The following is a 15,285-nucleotide window of genomic DNA, read 5'->3' on the forward strand; positions in this document are numbered from 1 at the left end:
ACTGGTCGCACCAGATTGCCAAAACAAACATTGCTGCGCTCAAGATGGCAGAGGATGCACTTGGCCATTTGGTTAGAGACGATCCGCTGGAGGCGCAGATTCTTCTGCACAGGCACGCCTGCAACTGAGCACAGAGCTCCCCCTTCTGCTTGAAAGAACCCTCGTCTTCCCAACTGCCCACAACCACACCCTTCAAAAGGGAAAGAGGTAAAGTCCTTAAACATTTCCATTCACGTGCCAAGCTGAGGCAGCCCGCGTATCAAAGCTGAGTAGCCACCATGACAGCAATCCAGCCCATAGGAAGAGGGGGAGCGGACAGTGGCTTAGCTCATTCCCCAAGGAAAGTTGGGGAACATTCCCAATATTTGCAGCTGAAGACACTGCTGGCGCTAGTCAGGCCACACCAGAGCCTGTTTCTGCTGCCCTAGGGCCCCGGCGATGACTGCGGGTTCAGGACGAGGAAGAGCAGGGCAGAGAGCAAGGCAGGTCCCTCCAAGGGAGAAAGGGCAGGCGGTCACTCCTGAGTGTCTCCATGGGCACGTCCTTAGAGGACGTGACGGGGGCTTCATGCTTCGTCAGACCGGGGGTCTGGCCTCTGCCTGGGAAGTGCAGAACCGAGGCGTGGGAGGGCGACCAAAGAGATTCCTGCGCCCTTCCCTGAAAGGGACCCCCACCCAAATCGACCTGTTCTCCTCGGCAAGTTCATCTCGGGGGCCAAAAGCCTGGATGGCCCGCTTTTTAGGAGTGGCTCGGAGCAGCGAGCCAAAAGCTCACAGATGGTCTTCCTGGGCCATGGATGGAGTGGCCCATTCAAGGCATTTTAATTACAAAGGGGCTTTGGATCAGCCTCGCGGAGCACCTGGGAGCCCTCGTAATGTGGAAGCGTGGGGAAAACCCTCGAACTCCAAGGAAATGTGAGTCGGCCTGCCGTTGACTTCAGTGGAGATGGTGTCCTGGCCTCAGGCGTGCCAGCGATACCAGAGCTTTTGGCCTCGCTCCTCCACAGCTGCCGCTTTCCGGAGGGACATTTCCTGAAACAGCTGGTGCCACTATGCAATCTCATGCTCCTGCCTTTAAAGCCATTGCCTTTCAGCTGCTCGTCCAGGGCCCGTGTGACTCAGCGCAGCCCAAACTATTTCAGGTTGGAAGGGATCTCTGGAGATTCTCTGGGCCAATGTCCCGTTCCAACCAGGCCAAACTTCTCAGCGACATCGGCAGGCTCAGGGCCTTGTCCGGCCAGCTTCTGAACACCGCAATGAAGGGAGATGCCACTCTCCTGTGCTCAGCCTCTTCCAGGGCTGCGCCGAGCTCCCCGCGACTTGTTTTTCCCAAGAGACAGCTGGCATCTCCCTTGTTGCACCTTGCAACTGTGCCCCTTGCTGTTTTCCTGTGCAGCTCTGAGGAGAGCTTGGCTCTGCCTTTTCCATAACCCGCTGTAGCTGGTGGGAGACAGCAGTTTGATCCCCTCCTCCCCACCATGCCTTCACCCCTCCGGGCTCCACAAACGCAATGCCAGTCCCAACACAGGTCAAGCTTTGCCTTTCCTACCACCATTGTGGTACGCCTGGGCAATGAGGCTCTACCTGTGCTTTCTCGCCTGTCGCTGTTTTCACCTCCCGTGCCCTTCCTGTCCGCTGTGGAGCTCCCTCCGGAGTTCCCTGTTAAGTCAAGCCCGACACGTGGAATGTCTGCTCATTTCCCTGAGTAGCGGGATGGACTGTGCTCCTGCTTGGGGGAGGTGGTCCTTAAAGACCTGCCAGCTCTCTCCGGCTCCTTGGCCTGTCAGAGCTGCTTCCCATGAGATCCCGCCTACCAGCTCCCTGAACGCACTGACGTCTGCTCGCCTGAAGCCCAAGCTCCATACTCTCTTACTTGCCTTCCTCTCTCCCCTCAGGCTCTTGAATTTCACAATTGCATGGTCACGCCAGCCAAAACTGCCACTGTCGCTGGGCAAGCCTTCCTTGTTCATGAGGACCAGGTGCAGCCTCAGCTCTCTTTGGCCCGTGCAGGGGGTGTGCTAAGAAGTTATCCCTGGCTGCCTCGGCAAGCCCCCAGGTTTACCTGAGTCCCAACGTGTCGCCCTCGTGGCAGAGGCTGGGGACCTGGAAGCCCCCATGAGGAAAGGGAGTCTGTGAGCTGGAAACCACCTTGGGCTGCTAGAGAACAAGCTGTCCGCTTCTCATCATGAGTGGGTTGTCTGTACCAAAGTCCCACCACAGGGTGCCTTCCCTCTGCACTGAGGGGCAGGGGGACATGGGCTCGCAGGGCAGAAACGCAGGAGGGTCAGAGGCCTCGAGCCAGCGATGGCTGGAAGATCAGGGCCCAGCCCGCATCAGCCACAGGGGCCCCCGTGCCGGGCAGGAATATGGCAAAACTGCAGCAAAGCCAGGAACCGTGGAGCCTGTTTGGGGATTGTGGGACGGGGCCTGGCTGCGAAGGGCCCTGCCCCTGCCTGGGCTGCGCTCGCCAGTGGCTCCCGGCAGGGAAGCCGTGGCTTCCGTGCAGGCTGAGGTAGGTGGTAGAGCCTGTTGCTGAGGGCAGGAAAAAGAGGGCCAGTGTGCGGGCTGGCTGTTTGTGTCTGTGGCTGCTGGCTTCATGTCCCATGCACACACCAGGGTGGGGAGCAGCCAGGAAGAGGAGGCAAAAAGCAAAAGCAAGAGGGAGAAGGCTGGGCATGCAGCTGTGACCATGGGGAGTCCAGTGGCAGCATGCATGCTGTGGGGGTGTAGCTCAGTGGGAGAGCATTTGACTGCAGATCAAGAGGTCCCTGGTTCAACTCCAGGTGCCCCCTCCACTGCTGCTTTTCTTCTTGGAGCTTCTCCTTTGCCTTGGACTGCTTCCCCATCCCTCAGTGGGAGGGCTGCAGGGGCCAGCCCAGCATGGGCCTGTCGCAGCTTCTCTGTCTCCGGGCTCTCTTCTCTCCTCATGACACCCTTGGGGGTTCCCCTTTCCTTAAGATGCGCACCTCCCAGCGAGGCCAAGAGCAGCCCTTCCTCCTTCCCAGGGGCTGTGCTACCACTGCTCTGCTGGGAGCTGGAGGGCACCAGCTGAGAGAAACCCACCGGGAAACCTCCCCGCCCTTGTCTAGCACACAGGTCAGGGTCTGTGACACTGTGTCCTGCTTCCACCTCTTCCCATAAAGAGGAGCAGACCGGCTAAATCCGCCCTTCGTCTTCTCATCCTTAAGCACCTGGCAAAGAAGTGCCGTGCCTGAAAGGACTGTGGGAAGTTGCGGGGGGGAAGCCAGCAGAGCCCTAGAGGGAGGGTGGGTGTTTTGCTGTGTGACGGGACTTGACGTGCAGCTGTGCAGCTGTGCAGCGTGCAGCATGCAGCTGTGCGTACGTGCAGGGCTGGGCTGGAGCCTGGTCTTTCCAGGCAGCCCAAAAGGGGATGGTGCCCCGTAGTTGGCAGGATTCGAACCTGCGCGGGGAAACCCCAATGGATTTCTAGTCCATCGCCTTCACCACTCGGCCACAACTACCTGCCACAAAGGCCTCTGCAGCAGTGAGCACGTGCCCCGTGCTGCGACGTCTGGCTCCCTGGGAGTTTCAGGGCCAGGCTGCGCTGGCGGATGTCCTTTCCGCTCTTTGGACACGGCGCAGCTGGGCACCAGAGGCACCTGCAGCCAGGGTCTGAGAGGCCTTGAGGGGCATACTGCCAGGGCTATGGCTGCAGCTCCTGGTGCCTGGTCCTCAGGCTGGCCTCTGGCATATGCCGATGCTGGAGGATGGCTTCACTCTCCCTCTGGCGTCTCCATGGCGCGAGGGGAGAAAAGGAAAGGAGCAGTGTGAGGCATCCAGTGATGCTGGAGTGGAAATGTGTCAGGTCTACAAGAGGAATGAGAAAGCAGAGACGCCAAGGTTGCCTCTTTCTGGGAGGCCAGGAGCTTGGCTAGGACTGCAACCGAGTGTAAGGGTCTGGGGCCAGACACCAGAGAGCCCCACGAAGGGGTGTTTGCGGAGCACCGCGTCTTAGAAACAGGACTGGGCTATTTGGGCAGTGCCTGTGAAGGCACTGTTCTCCTGTCTCTGTTGCTCTGTGTGTGGCCAGCCGTGTTTGTGCCCTGTGTGTGTGTGTGTGTGTGTGTGTGTGTGTGTGCGCGCGTGTGTGAGGCTGCTGAAGGTCTCGCTCAGCCTCGCCACTGGCTGGACTTGGGGCCAGGGGAAAACAGCAGCCTGGCACCTCGCAGCCCAGGAGGGGAGGACTCGCCTGGGTCCTACCGTCCTCTGGCTCCGGCATGCCGTAACTTCTCTCATCGCAAAAAGAGTCCGGTGGGCTGTGAGTGCGTGCAGGATGGTGGATGCAGAAGGCCTGTCTGCGGAGGGGTGCTCCTCCATGGAAGCTGCCCTGATGACTCATGGCTCAGAGGAGGCAGGTGACAACCACTCAGCGAACAGCGCTAACAAGAGCATCTTGGAGAAACAGCAGTTGATTCAGGTGTATCGGATGGACAAGGCTGTTGCACTGTGTTAAGAGCGGGGGGTGGGGTGGGGGGAGTACTGGCTTTTATCACAGCATTTTCTCAGGGGTCCTGAGAGGAATGTAACTGAGGGATACAACATGGCTTGGACACCCCCTCTGCCGCCCCCCCCCCCTCCCCCAGATGCCCTGGATCCGGCACTTGGGGCCAGCAGCGTTGCAAAAGCTGGGGCCTGTGCAGGATTTACGTGCCAAGGCTACAGCTGGGAGACCAGTGCTTAATGCCTGGTGAGGAGAGGCTCCACACTGGGCTCCTCACTGCTACTGGGATGCTTCTGGGGAGAGCAGAGGACTCACTTACTGTAAGGTCAGGAGGAAGGAGAAGAGAGGGAAAACAGCTGTGGTCTAAGCACTGGGGAGGAGGTGGACTTCTAGCAGGAAAAGTCTCTTCAGTGGCCTCTGTGTGGAGATGCAGAGAAGCCTGATGCTCCCTGGGGATGCATCAGAAGCAGGTCTGAGCCCAAGCGCAGCGTTTGTCTCAGCACCAGACCTCCCGTCTGCTTCCACTGCCCCCCGAGGCATAGCCCTGCAGAAGGAAGCCCCCCGGAATGCTACCTCCTTTGCAAGAAGCATGACGAGCTCCTGCAGAGGGCTCAGCTGCTCTCCTGAAGAGCCCTCTGACTGCATGGTGCCCCGTGGCCCTGGAGAAGGGCCGCACTTGGGCATTGCTGGGGAGATGGAGAAAGCCTCCGTCTCAGCCAGGACCACATGGCTCCATCCTGCTAGTGACTGGGCAGCAAGAAAAGGTGCCCAGGAGGTCCCATGGTGTAATGGTGAGCACTCTGGACTCTGAATCCAGCGATCTGAGTTCAAGTCTCAGTGGGACCTGAGGCTTCTGCCTCAGTGAGGGCTTTCCTCTGCTGTTTTGCACATTTTACACCCTTGCATTGCCCTTGGGTAGATTGCTTTATGCACTCCAGCCCTCCTTCCTTCCCTGCCCTCCCGGCTCTGTTCTTTCACCATTTCCTGATCACAGGAGCCCACTCCGTCCTGGCACTGGCACTGCCAGCGGTGTCCCTTCTCCCGCCTTTTCCCCATCACCCCTCTGTAGCTGTTATGGGCACTGGCTCCTGGCACCGTCTCTCCTCTCTTGTCCCTGACAGCTGGGTCTGGCAGAGGGAGCTGGCGGGGGGGGGGGGGGGGGGTCACGGGATCACAGAATAGCTGAGGTGGGAAGGAACCTCTGGAGATCATCTAGTCCAACCCCCTGCTCAAAGCAGGGTCAAGAAGAGGAGTCTGTTCAGGGCCTTGTGCAGTCGAGTTTTGAAAATCTCCACGGATGGAGGCTCCACAGCCTCTCTGGGCAAGCTGTTCCCATGTTTGACACCTTCCCCCCGCCCCCGCACAGTCGGTAAAACAGTTTTGGTTTTTGTTTTTTCTCTGTGTGTTTAAGTGGAATGGCACGTACTTCAACTTGTGCCCATTGCCTCTTGCCCTGTCACTGGGCACCACCGAGAAGCGTCTGGCTCTCTCTTCTTTACTCCCTCTTCCCCCACTTCCTCCACCGCCTCAGGTATTTATACACATTGATAAGATTCCCCCCTTAGCCTTCTCTTCCCCAGGCTAAACAATCCCAGCTCTGTTAGCCTCTCCCGGTATGACAGACGGTGCAAGCCCTCAACCTCCTCTGTGGCCTTTTGCTGTGCTCACTCCACTATGGCCGTGTCTCTCTTGTACCGGGAAGCCCAGAACGGGACACAGCACTCCAAGTGCGGTCTCACCAGTGCTGAGTAGAGGGGAAGGCTCACACCTCCCTCAGCCTGCTGGCAACGCTCTTCCTAATGCAGCCCAGGATGCTGCCGGCCTTCTCTGCTGCAAGGGCGCGTTGCTGCCTCAGGTACGCACCGAAGGCCTTCCGGGACACAACATCTCTCCTCTGAAATAAATGCCCATGAGCTACCAAGCTCCTGGGGAGCTGACAGAGCCCCTAACTGCTGGAACCGGAAACACGATGCCTCACGATGGCACCAGTGGAGTCCTTGCAAGGGCACCTGACGTGCAGACGCGCAGGGCTCCTGCAGAGGAAGGAAGGGCATTTTGAAGGGCACTTTTCACTTGCTGCCGGGTGCAGCCTGGACCAAGAGAGAAGGCAGAGACAACAGCGCTGAGTCAGCAGAAGAGCTGCACCTGCTGCAAAGATGGTGCAACTCGAGCAGCAGTCTCTGCTGGGAGATCTTGGTGGTACAGCTTTGAGGAGAGTAATGCATGAACTGGGGGACTAAGCGGTGACACCGAATGTGGCTTGGTGTTTGTCCGCATGCTTGTACGCACGAGGCCTTGGTTTACGCCTGAGCAGCCCCGGTGCTTTTTGCCTCCAGGGCCTGTAAGCAACCACCTGTGTTAGCAAAAAGAAACAAGGCCCGGAGTATCTGATTCCCAAAGGAATGCCAGGGCTCCAGCTGAGGTTCGGGCTCAGACGGGCAACTGGTCCCTGCCTGTTACTGAAGGCGCCCTCCACAGCTCGGCTGAGCACGCATGCCCGCTTTTTGCTGCCATGTCATTAATGCTCACCACTAATGACACATTTTTGCCTGCCTGCTCTTCTTGGCACAAACCTCACTCTCAGGAGATGCCAGGTTGGACAGGATACTGAAGTTCAGAAGGAGCACAAGGACTCATCAAATCTGTCTTCCCCACCTCATTCCCTGTTGCATCTGCCGACTGCTGGAAATGCCTATTGCCACCCTCCCTGGCACACTCCCTCGTGCCCTCTGCCCCTCCACTCCCCACACCTCCCAATCCTGCCCCTCCTCAGCAGTACAGCAACCAGTGGGAAGAAGGTTCACGGGCAAATGGCCACAGGGTTCCAACTTCCTGTCCTTCTCTGGGACAGCAGGCAGCCTGGTGGGACATCTGATGCACAATTCCTAACAACACTGCTTCTGTCTCCCACCAGGGATAATTAGGGCAGGCAGTGAGAAGCCGCTGCTTCCTGAACATGCATCCAAGAGCTGCTGAGTACCTGGGCACAAGAAATGAAGACCCCTGAAGTCAGCTCTTGCGAGCGTCCAGAGGAGGGACTCAAGGCTGACCCTGAGAGGCATCAGGGTGCCACGACCACCCGCTTACAGAGTGACGCTCCTTTTCTCTGAAGCCCACCAAGGCAGAAACCTCACCTTTGCTTGTGGCCTTGACCGTCCTGGTTTTCTGTCTTGCTGTGCCCGTCGGCGTAGTTTTGGTGCTCTGGTATCCGTTTGGGGAGCTCCACCCAAATCTGGCAGTGCCCCAGGCTTACAGGTGGACTTGCTGCGGTGGGAGAAAGGAGGGTTTTTTTTCCCTCCTCAGCTCCCGGCACAGAGAGGTAAGCTCAGGACAGAAGGGAATGCTTTTCCGTGCAGAGCGGGTGGCTAACGGAGGCTGGGGGTGGGGGTGGGGAAGAAACAGCACCACAAGTCTCCAGCTGTGCTGCACAACGTCTTGAATGAGAAGGAAGGAAAAAAGGCAGTGAAACAGCACAGAGACGAGGACACAGGGTTTCCAGGGTTCAGTCGAGACACAGAGAATTGCCCATTTCCCCAGGACAAGCACCATGCAAAGTGCTTGCCTTTTCCCGTTCCCCCTCTACCTTGTGGCAATCACATCCCCACAACAGCAATTCCTAACCCAAGACCGTCCTCCCGTCAGCAGGAGACTCAGCAAAGCGGACCAGCACGAGCTCTTCCTTGAGGAGCTCAGAGTAAAGCAGAGCCAGAGGCAGCACGGCGAGGCCTGGCTCCGTGAGGTGGAGCTGGGAACTCAGTGCGCTCTGGGCTCCAACTCTTTGAAGACCCACAAGATCAGCCTTTCTTTTCTTTCCTCATCTTTCTCCGTGGCAGGTTTTGCTGCCCTCCACATCCGTTTCTGGCTGCATGTCCACAAGGGGCCTGCGGCTGGTTTTCTTAAAATGCACACACAGCAAGCACTGCGTCTCACCTTAAGGCTGGATTTGAGGGACTGGTAGCAAAGATTTGCTTAACCCACCGCTTATTGCCCCCGGTCCTGGTGCAGTTCCGGGTGAAGCAGCAGGGGTGAAAACTGATTAAATTATCACAGCAGAAAAAGAATCACCTCTTAAAAGCACACTGTGCGTGTACAAGCTCCCATGCCCCCCGCCGCGCCCTCTGAGCAACACAGCACAGGAATGCCGACCCGCTTTTGGAATACGACCCATTTTGGTGGGTTTCAAGCACCAGTGGACAGACTGGTCGCACCAGATTGCCAAAACAAACATTGCTGCGCTCAAGATGGCAGAGGATGCACTTGGCCATTTGGTTAGAGACGATCCGCTGGAGGCGCAGATTCTTCTGCACAGGCACGCCTGCAACTGAGCACAGAGCTCCCCCTTCTGCTTGAAAGAACCCTCGTCTTCCCAACTGCCCACAACCACACCCTTCAAAAGGGAAAGAGGTAAAGTCCTTAAACATTTCCATTCACGTGCCAAGCTGAGGCAGCCCGCGTATCAAAGCTGAGTAGCCACCATGACAGCAATCCAGCCCATAGGAAGAGGGGGAGCGGACAGTGGCTTAGCTCATTCCCCAAGGAAAGTTGGGGAACATTCCCAATATTTGCAGCTGAAGACACTGCTGGCGCTAGTCAGGCCACACCAGAGCCTGTTTCTGCTGCCCTAGGGCCCCGGCGATGACTGCGGGTTCAGGACGAGGAAGAGCAGGGCAGAGAGCAAGGCAGGTCCCTCCAAGGGAGAAAGGGCAGGCGGTCACTCCTGAGTGTCTCCATGGGCACGTCCTTAGAGGACGTGACGGGGGCTTCATGCTTCGTCAGACCGGGGGTCTGGCCTCTGCCTGGGAAGTGCAGAACCGAGGCGTGGGAGGGCGACCAAAGAGATTCCTGCGCCCTTCCCTGAAAGGGACCCCCACCCAAATCGACCTGTTCTCCTCGGCAAGTTCATCTCGGGGGCCAAAAGCCTGGATGGCCCGCTTTTTAGGAGTGGCTCGGAGCAGCGAGCCAAAAGCTCACAGATGGTCTTCCTGGGCCATGGATGGAGTGGCCCATTCAAGGCATTTTAATTACAAAGGGGCTTTGGATCAGCCTCGCGGAGCACCTGGGAGCCCTCGTAATGTGGAAGCGTGGGGAAAACCCTCGAACTCCAAGGAAATGTGAGTCGGCCTGCCGTTGACTTCAGTGGAGATGGTGTCCTGGCCTCAGGCGTGCCAGCGATACCAGAGCTTTTGGCCTCGCTCCTCCACAGCTGCCGCTTTCCGGAGGGACATTTCCTGAAACAGCTGGTGCCACTATGCAATCTCATGCTCCTGCCTTTAAAGCCATTGCCTTTCAGCTGCTCGTCCAGGGCCCGTGTGACTCAGCGCAGCCCAAACTATTTCAGGTTGGAAGGGATCTCTGGAGATTCTCTGGGCCAATGTCCCGTTCCAACCAGGCCAAACTTCTCAGCGACATCGGCAGGCTCAGGGCCTTGTCCGGCCAGCTTCTGAACACCGCAATGAAGGGAGATGCCACTCTCCTGTGCTCAGCCTCTTCCAGGGCTGCGCCGAGCTCCCCGCGACTTGTTTTTCCCAAGAGACAGCTGGCATCTCCCTTGTTGCACCTTGCAACTGTGCCCCTTGCTGTTTTCCTGTGCAGCTCTGAGGAGAGCTTGGCTCTGCCTTTTCCATAACCCGCTGTAGCTGGTGGGAGACAGCAGTTTGATCCCCTCCTCCCCACCATGCCTTCACCCCTCCGGGCTCCACAAACGCAATGCCAGTCCCAACACAGGTCAAGCTTTGCCTTTCCTACCACCATTGTGGTACGCCTGGGCAATGAGGCTCTACCTGTGCTTTCTCGCCTGTCGCTGTTTTCACCTCCCGTGCCCTTCCTGTCCGCTGTGGAGCTCCCTCCGGAGTTCCCTGTTAAGTCAAGCCCGACACGTGGAATGTCTGCTCATTTCCCTGAGTAGCGGGATGGACTGTGCTCCTGCTTGGGGGAGGTGGTCCTTAAAGACCTGCCAGCTCTCTCCGGCTCCTTGGCCTGTCAGAGCTGCTTCCCATGAGATCCCGCCTACCAGCTCCCTGAACGCACTGACGTCTGCTCGCCTGAAGCCCAAGCTCCATACTCTCTTACTTGCCTTCCTCTCTCCCCTCAGGCTCTTGAATTTCACAATTGCATGGTCACGCCAGCCAAAACTGCCACTGTCGCTGGGCAAGCCTTCCTTGTTCATGAGGACCAGGTGCAGCCTCAGCTCTCTTTGGCCCGTGCAGGGGGTGTGCTAAGAAGTTATCCCTGGCTGCCTCGGCAAGCCCCCAGGTTTACCTGAGTCCCAACGTGTCGCCCTCGTGGCAGAGGCTGGGGACCTGGAAGCCCCCATGAGGAAAGGGAGTCTGTGAGCTGGAAACCACCTTGGGCTGCTAGAGAACAAGCTGTCCGCTTCTCATCATGAGTGGGTTGTCTGTACCAAAGTCCCACCACAGGGTGCCTTCCCTCTGCACTGAGGGGCAGGGGGACATGGGCTCGCAGGGCAGAAACGCAGGAGGGTCAGAGGCCTCGAGCCAGCGATGGCTGGAAGATCAGGGCCCAGCCCGCATCAGCCACAGGGGCCCCCGTGCCGGGCAGGAATATGGCAAAACTGCAGCAAAGCCAGGAACCGTGGAGCCTGTTTGGGGATTGTGGGACGGGGCCTGGCTGCGAAGGGCCCTGCCCCTGCCTGGGCTGCGCTCGCCAGTGGCTCCCGGCAGGGAAGCCGTGGCTTCCGTGCAGGCTGAGGTAGGTGGTAGAGCCTGTTGCTGAGGGCAGGAAAAAGAGGGCCAGTGTGCGGGCTGGCTGTTTGTGTCTGTGGCTGCTGGCTTCATGTCCCATGCACACACCAGGGTGGGGAGCAGCCAGGAAGAGGAGGCAAAAAGCAAAAGCAAGAGGGAGAAGGCTGGGCATGCAGCTGTGACCATGGGGAGTCCAGTGGCAGCATGCATGCTGTGGGGGTGTAGCTCAGTGGGAGAGCATTTGACTGCAGATCAAGAGGTCCCTGGTTCAACTCCAGGTGCCCCCTCCACTGCTGCTTTTCTTCTTGGAGCTTCTCCTTTGCCTTGGACTGCTTCCCCATCCCTCAGTGGGAGGGCTGCAGGGGCCAGCCCAGCATGGGCCTGTCGCAGCTTCTCTGTCTCCGGGCTCTCTTCTCTCCTCATGACACCCTTGGGGGTTCCCCTTTCCTTAAGATGCGCACCTCCCAGCGAGGCCAAGAGCAGCCCTTCCTCCTTCCCAGGGCTGTGCTACCACTGCTCTGCTGGGAGCTGGAGGGCACCAGCTGAGAGAAACCCACCGGGAAACCTCCCCGCCCTTGTCTAGCACACAGGTCAGGGTCTGTGACACTGTGTCCTGCTTCCACCTCTTCCCATAAAGAGGAGCAGACCGGCTAAATCCGCCCTTCGTCTTCTCATCCTTAAGCACCTGGCAAAGAAGTGCCGTGCCTGAAAGGACTGTGGGAAGTTGCGGGGGGGAAGCCAGCAGAGCCCTAGAGGGAGGGTGGGTGTTTTGCTGTGTGACGGGACTTGACGTGCAGCTGTGCAGCTGTGCAGCGTGCAGCATGCAGCTGTGCGTACGTGCAGGGCTGGGCTGGAGCCTGGTCTTTCCAGGCAGCCCAAAAGGGGATGGTGCCCCGTAGTTGGCAGGATTCGAACCTGCGCGGGGAAACCCCAATGGATTTCTAGTCCATCGCCTTCACCACTCGGCCACAACTACCTGCCACAAAGGCCTCTGCAGCAGTGAGCACGTGCCCCGTGCTGCGACGTCTGGCTCCCTGGGAGTTTCAGGGCCAGGCTGCGCTGGCGGATGTCCTTTCCGCTCTTTGGACACGGCGCAGCTGGGCACCAGAGGCACCTGCAGCCAGGGTCTGAGAGGCCTTGAGGGGCATACTGCCAGGGCTATGGCTGCAGCTCCTGGTGCCTGGTCCTCAGGCTGGCCTCTGGCATATGCCGATGCTGGAGGATGGCTTCACTCTCCCTCTGGCGTCTCCATGGCGCGAGGGGAGAAAAGGAAAGGAGCAGTGTGAGGCATCCAGTGATGCTGGAGTGGAAATGTGTCAGGTCTACAAGAGGAATGAGAAAGCAGAGACGCCAAGGTTGCCTCTTTCTGGGAGGCCAGGAGCTTGGCTAGGACTGCAACCGAGTGTAAGGGTCTGGGGCCAGACACCAGAGAGCCCCACGAAGGGGTGTTTGCGGAGCACCGCGTCTTAGAAACAGGACTGGGCTATTTGGGCAGTGCCTGTGAAGGCACTGTTCTCCTGTCTCTGTTGCTCTGTGTGTGGCCAGCCGTGTTTGTGCCCTGTGTGTGTGTGTGTGTGTGTGTGTGTGTGTGTGTGTGCGCGCGTGTGTGAGGCTGCTGAAGGTCTCGCTCAGCCTCGCCACTGGCTGGACTTGGGGCCAGGGGAAAACAGCAGCCTGGCACCTCGCAGCCCAGGAGGGGAGGACTCGCCTGGGTCCTACCGTCCTCTGGCTCCGGCATGCCGTAACTTCTCTCATCGCAAAAAGAGTCCGGTGGGCTGTGAGTGCGTGCAGGATGGTGGATGCAGAAGGCCTGTCTGCGGAGGGGTGCTCCTCCATGGAAGCTGCCCTGATGACTCATGGCTCAGAGGAGGCAGGTGACAACCACTCAGCGAACAGCGCTAACAAGAGCATCTTGGAGAAACAGCAGTTGATTCAGGTGTATCGGATGGACAAGGCTGTTGCACTGTGTTAAGAGCGGGGGGTGGGGTGGGGGGAGTACTGGCTTTTATCACAGCATTTTCTCAGGGGTCCTGAGAGGAATGTAACTGAGGGATACAACATGGCTTGGACACCCCCTCTGCCGCCCCCCCCCCTCCCCCAGATGCCCTGGATCCGGCACTTGGGGCCAGCAGCGTTGCAAAAGCTGGGGCCTGTGCAGGATTTACGTGCCAAGGCTACAGCTGGGAGACCAGTGCTTAATGCCTGGTGAGGAGAGGCTCCACACTGGGCTCCTCACTGCTACTGGGATGCTTCTGGGGAGAGCAGAGGACTCACTTACTGTAAGGTCAGGAGGAAGGAGAAGAGAGGGAAAACAGCTGTGGTCTAAGCACTGGGAGGAGGTGGACTTCTAGCAGGAAAAGTCTCTTCAGTGGCCTCTGTGTGGAGATGCAGAGAAGCCTGATGCTCCCTGGGGATGCATCAGAAGCAGGTCTGAGCCCAAGCGCAGCGTTTGTCTCAGCACCAGACCTCCCGTCTGCTTCCACTGCCCCCCGAGGCATAGCCCTGCAGAAGGAAGCCCCCCGGAATGCTACCTCCTTTGCAAGAAGCATGACGAGCTCCTGCAGAGGGCTCAGCTGCTCTCCTGAAGAGCCCTCTGACTGCATGGTGCCCCGTGGCCCTGGAGAAGGGCCGCACTTGGGCATTGCTGGGGAGATGGAGAAAGCCTCCGTCTCAGCCAGGACCACATGGCTCCATCCTGCTAGTGACTGGGCAGCAAGAAAAGGTGCCCAGGAGGTCCCATGGTGTAATGGTGAGCACTCTGGACTCTGAATCCAGCGATCTGAGTTCAAGTCTCAGTGGGACCTGAGGCTTCTGCCTCACTGAGGGCTTTCCTCTGCTGTTTTGCACATTTTACACCCTTGCATTGCCCTTGGGTAGATTGCTTTATGCACTCCAGCCCTCCTTCCTTCCCTGCCCTCCCGGCTACTCTGTTCTTTCACCATTTCCTGATCACAGGAGCCCACTCCGTCCTGGCACTGGCACTGCCAGCGGTGTCCCTTCTCCCGCCTTTTCCCCATCACCCCTCTGTAGCTGTTATGGGCACTGGCTCCTGGCACCGTCTCTCCTCTCTTGTCCCTGACAGCTGGGTCTGGCAGAGGGAGCTGGCGGGGGGGGGGGGGGGGGGGGGGGTCACGGGATCACAGAATAGCTGAGGTGGGAAGGAACCTCTGGAGATCATCTAGTCCAACCCCCTGCTCAAAGCAGGGTCAAGAAGAGGAGTCTGTTCAGGGCCTTGTGCAGTCGAGTTTTGAAAATCTCCACGGATGGAGGCTCCACAGCCTCTCTGGGCAAGCTGTTCCCATGTTTGACACCTTCCCCCCGCCCCCGCACAGTCGGTAAAACAGTTTTGGTTTTTGTTTTTTCTCTGTGTGTTTAAGTGGAATGGCACGTACTTCAACTTGTGCCCATTGCCTCTTGCCCTGTCACTGGGCACCACCGAGAAGCGTCTGGCTCTCTCTTCTTTACTCCCTCTTCCCCCACTTCCTCCACCGCCTCAGGTATTTATACACATTGATAAGATTCCCCCCTTAGCCTTCTCTTCCCCAGGCTAAACAATCCCAGCTCTGTTAGCCTCTCCCGGTATGACAGACGGTGCAAGCCCTCAACCTCCTCTGTGGCCTTTTGCTGTGCTCACTCCACTATGGCCGTGTCTCTCTTGTACCGGGAAGCCCAGAACGGGACACAGCACTCCAAGTGCGGTCTCACCAGTGCTGAGTAGAGGGGAAGGCTCACACCTCCCTCAGCCTGCTGGCAACGCTCTTCCTAATGCAGCCCAGGATGCTGCCGGCCTTCTCTGCTGCAAGGGCGCGTTGCTGCCTCAGGTACGCACCGAAGGCCTTCCGGGACACAACATCTCTCCTCTGAAATAAATGCCCATGAGCTACCAAGCTCCTGGGGAGCTGACAGAGCCCCTAACTGCTGGAACCGGAAACACGATGCCTCACGATGGCACCAGTGGAGTCCTTGCAAGGGCACCTGACGTGCAGACGCGCAGGGCTCCTGCAGAGGAAGGAAGGGCATTTTGAAGGGCACTTTTCACTTGCTGCCGGGTGCAGCCTGGACCAAGAGAGAAGGCAGAGACAACAGCGCTGAGTCAGCAGAAGAGCTGCACCTGCTGCAAAGA

The 15,285-nt window shown here is 58.4% G+C and overlaps 6 non-coding genes across 6 annotated transcripts; 4 read left to right on the forward strand and 2 right to left on the reverse strand.

The window, feature by feature from the left end:
* The first annotated feature begins 2,719 nt into the window (after positions 1 to 2,719).
* TRNAC-GCA (transfer RNA cysteine (anticodon GCA)) lies at positions 2,720 to 2,791 on the forward strand. The gene has a single exon. It is a non-coding gene; the product is annotated as a tRNA-Cys (tRNA).
* Positions 2,792 to 3,399: 608 nt separating this feature from the next.
* Positions 3,400 to 3,481, reverse strand: TRNAS-AGA (transfer RNA serine (anticodon AGA)). Its single transcript has one exon. It is a non-coding gene; the product is annotated as a tRNA-Ser (tRNA).
* A 1,754-nt stretch (positions 3,482 to 5,235) lies between these two features.
* TRNAQ-CUG (transfer RNA glutamine (anticodon CUG)) lies at positions 5,236 to 5,307 on the forward strand. The gene has a single exon. It is a non-coding gene; the product is annotated as a tRNA-Gln (tRNA).
* Positions 5,308 to 11,377: 6,070 nt separating this feature from the next.
* TRNAC-GCA (transfer RNA cysteine (anticodon GCA)) lies at positions 11,378 to 11,449 on the forward strand. The gene has a single exon. It is a non-coding gene; the product is annotated as a tRNA-Cys (tRNA).
* A 607-nt stretch (positions 11,450 to 12,056) lies between these two features.
* On the reverse strand, positions 12,057 to 12,138 carry TRNAS-AGA (transfer RNA serine (anticodon AGA)). The gene has a single exon. It is a non-coding gene; the product is annotated as a tRNA-Ser (tRNA).
* Positions 12,139 to 13,894: 1,756 nt separating this feature from the next.
* Positions 13,895 to 13,966, forward strand: TRNAQ-CUG (transfer RNA glutamine (anticodon CUG)). Its single transcript has one exon. It is a non-coding gene; the product is annotated as a tRNA-Gln (tRNA).
* Positions 13,967 to 15,285: the final 1,319 nt, after the last annotated feature.

Source organism: Apteryx mantelli, unplaced genomic scaffold, assembly GCF_036417845.1.
Source record: "Apteryx mantelli isolate bAptMan1 unplaced genomic scaffold, bAptMan1.hap1 HAP1_SCAFFOLD_105, whole genome shotgun sequence".
Taxonomy (NCBI): domain Eukaryota; kingdom Metazoa; phylum Chordata; class Aves; order Apterygiformes; family Apterygidae; genus Apteryx; species Apteryx mantelli.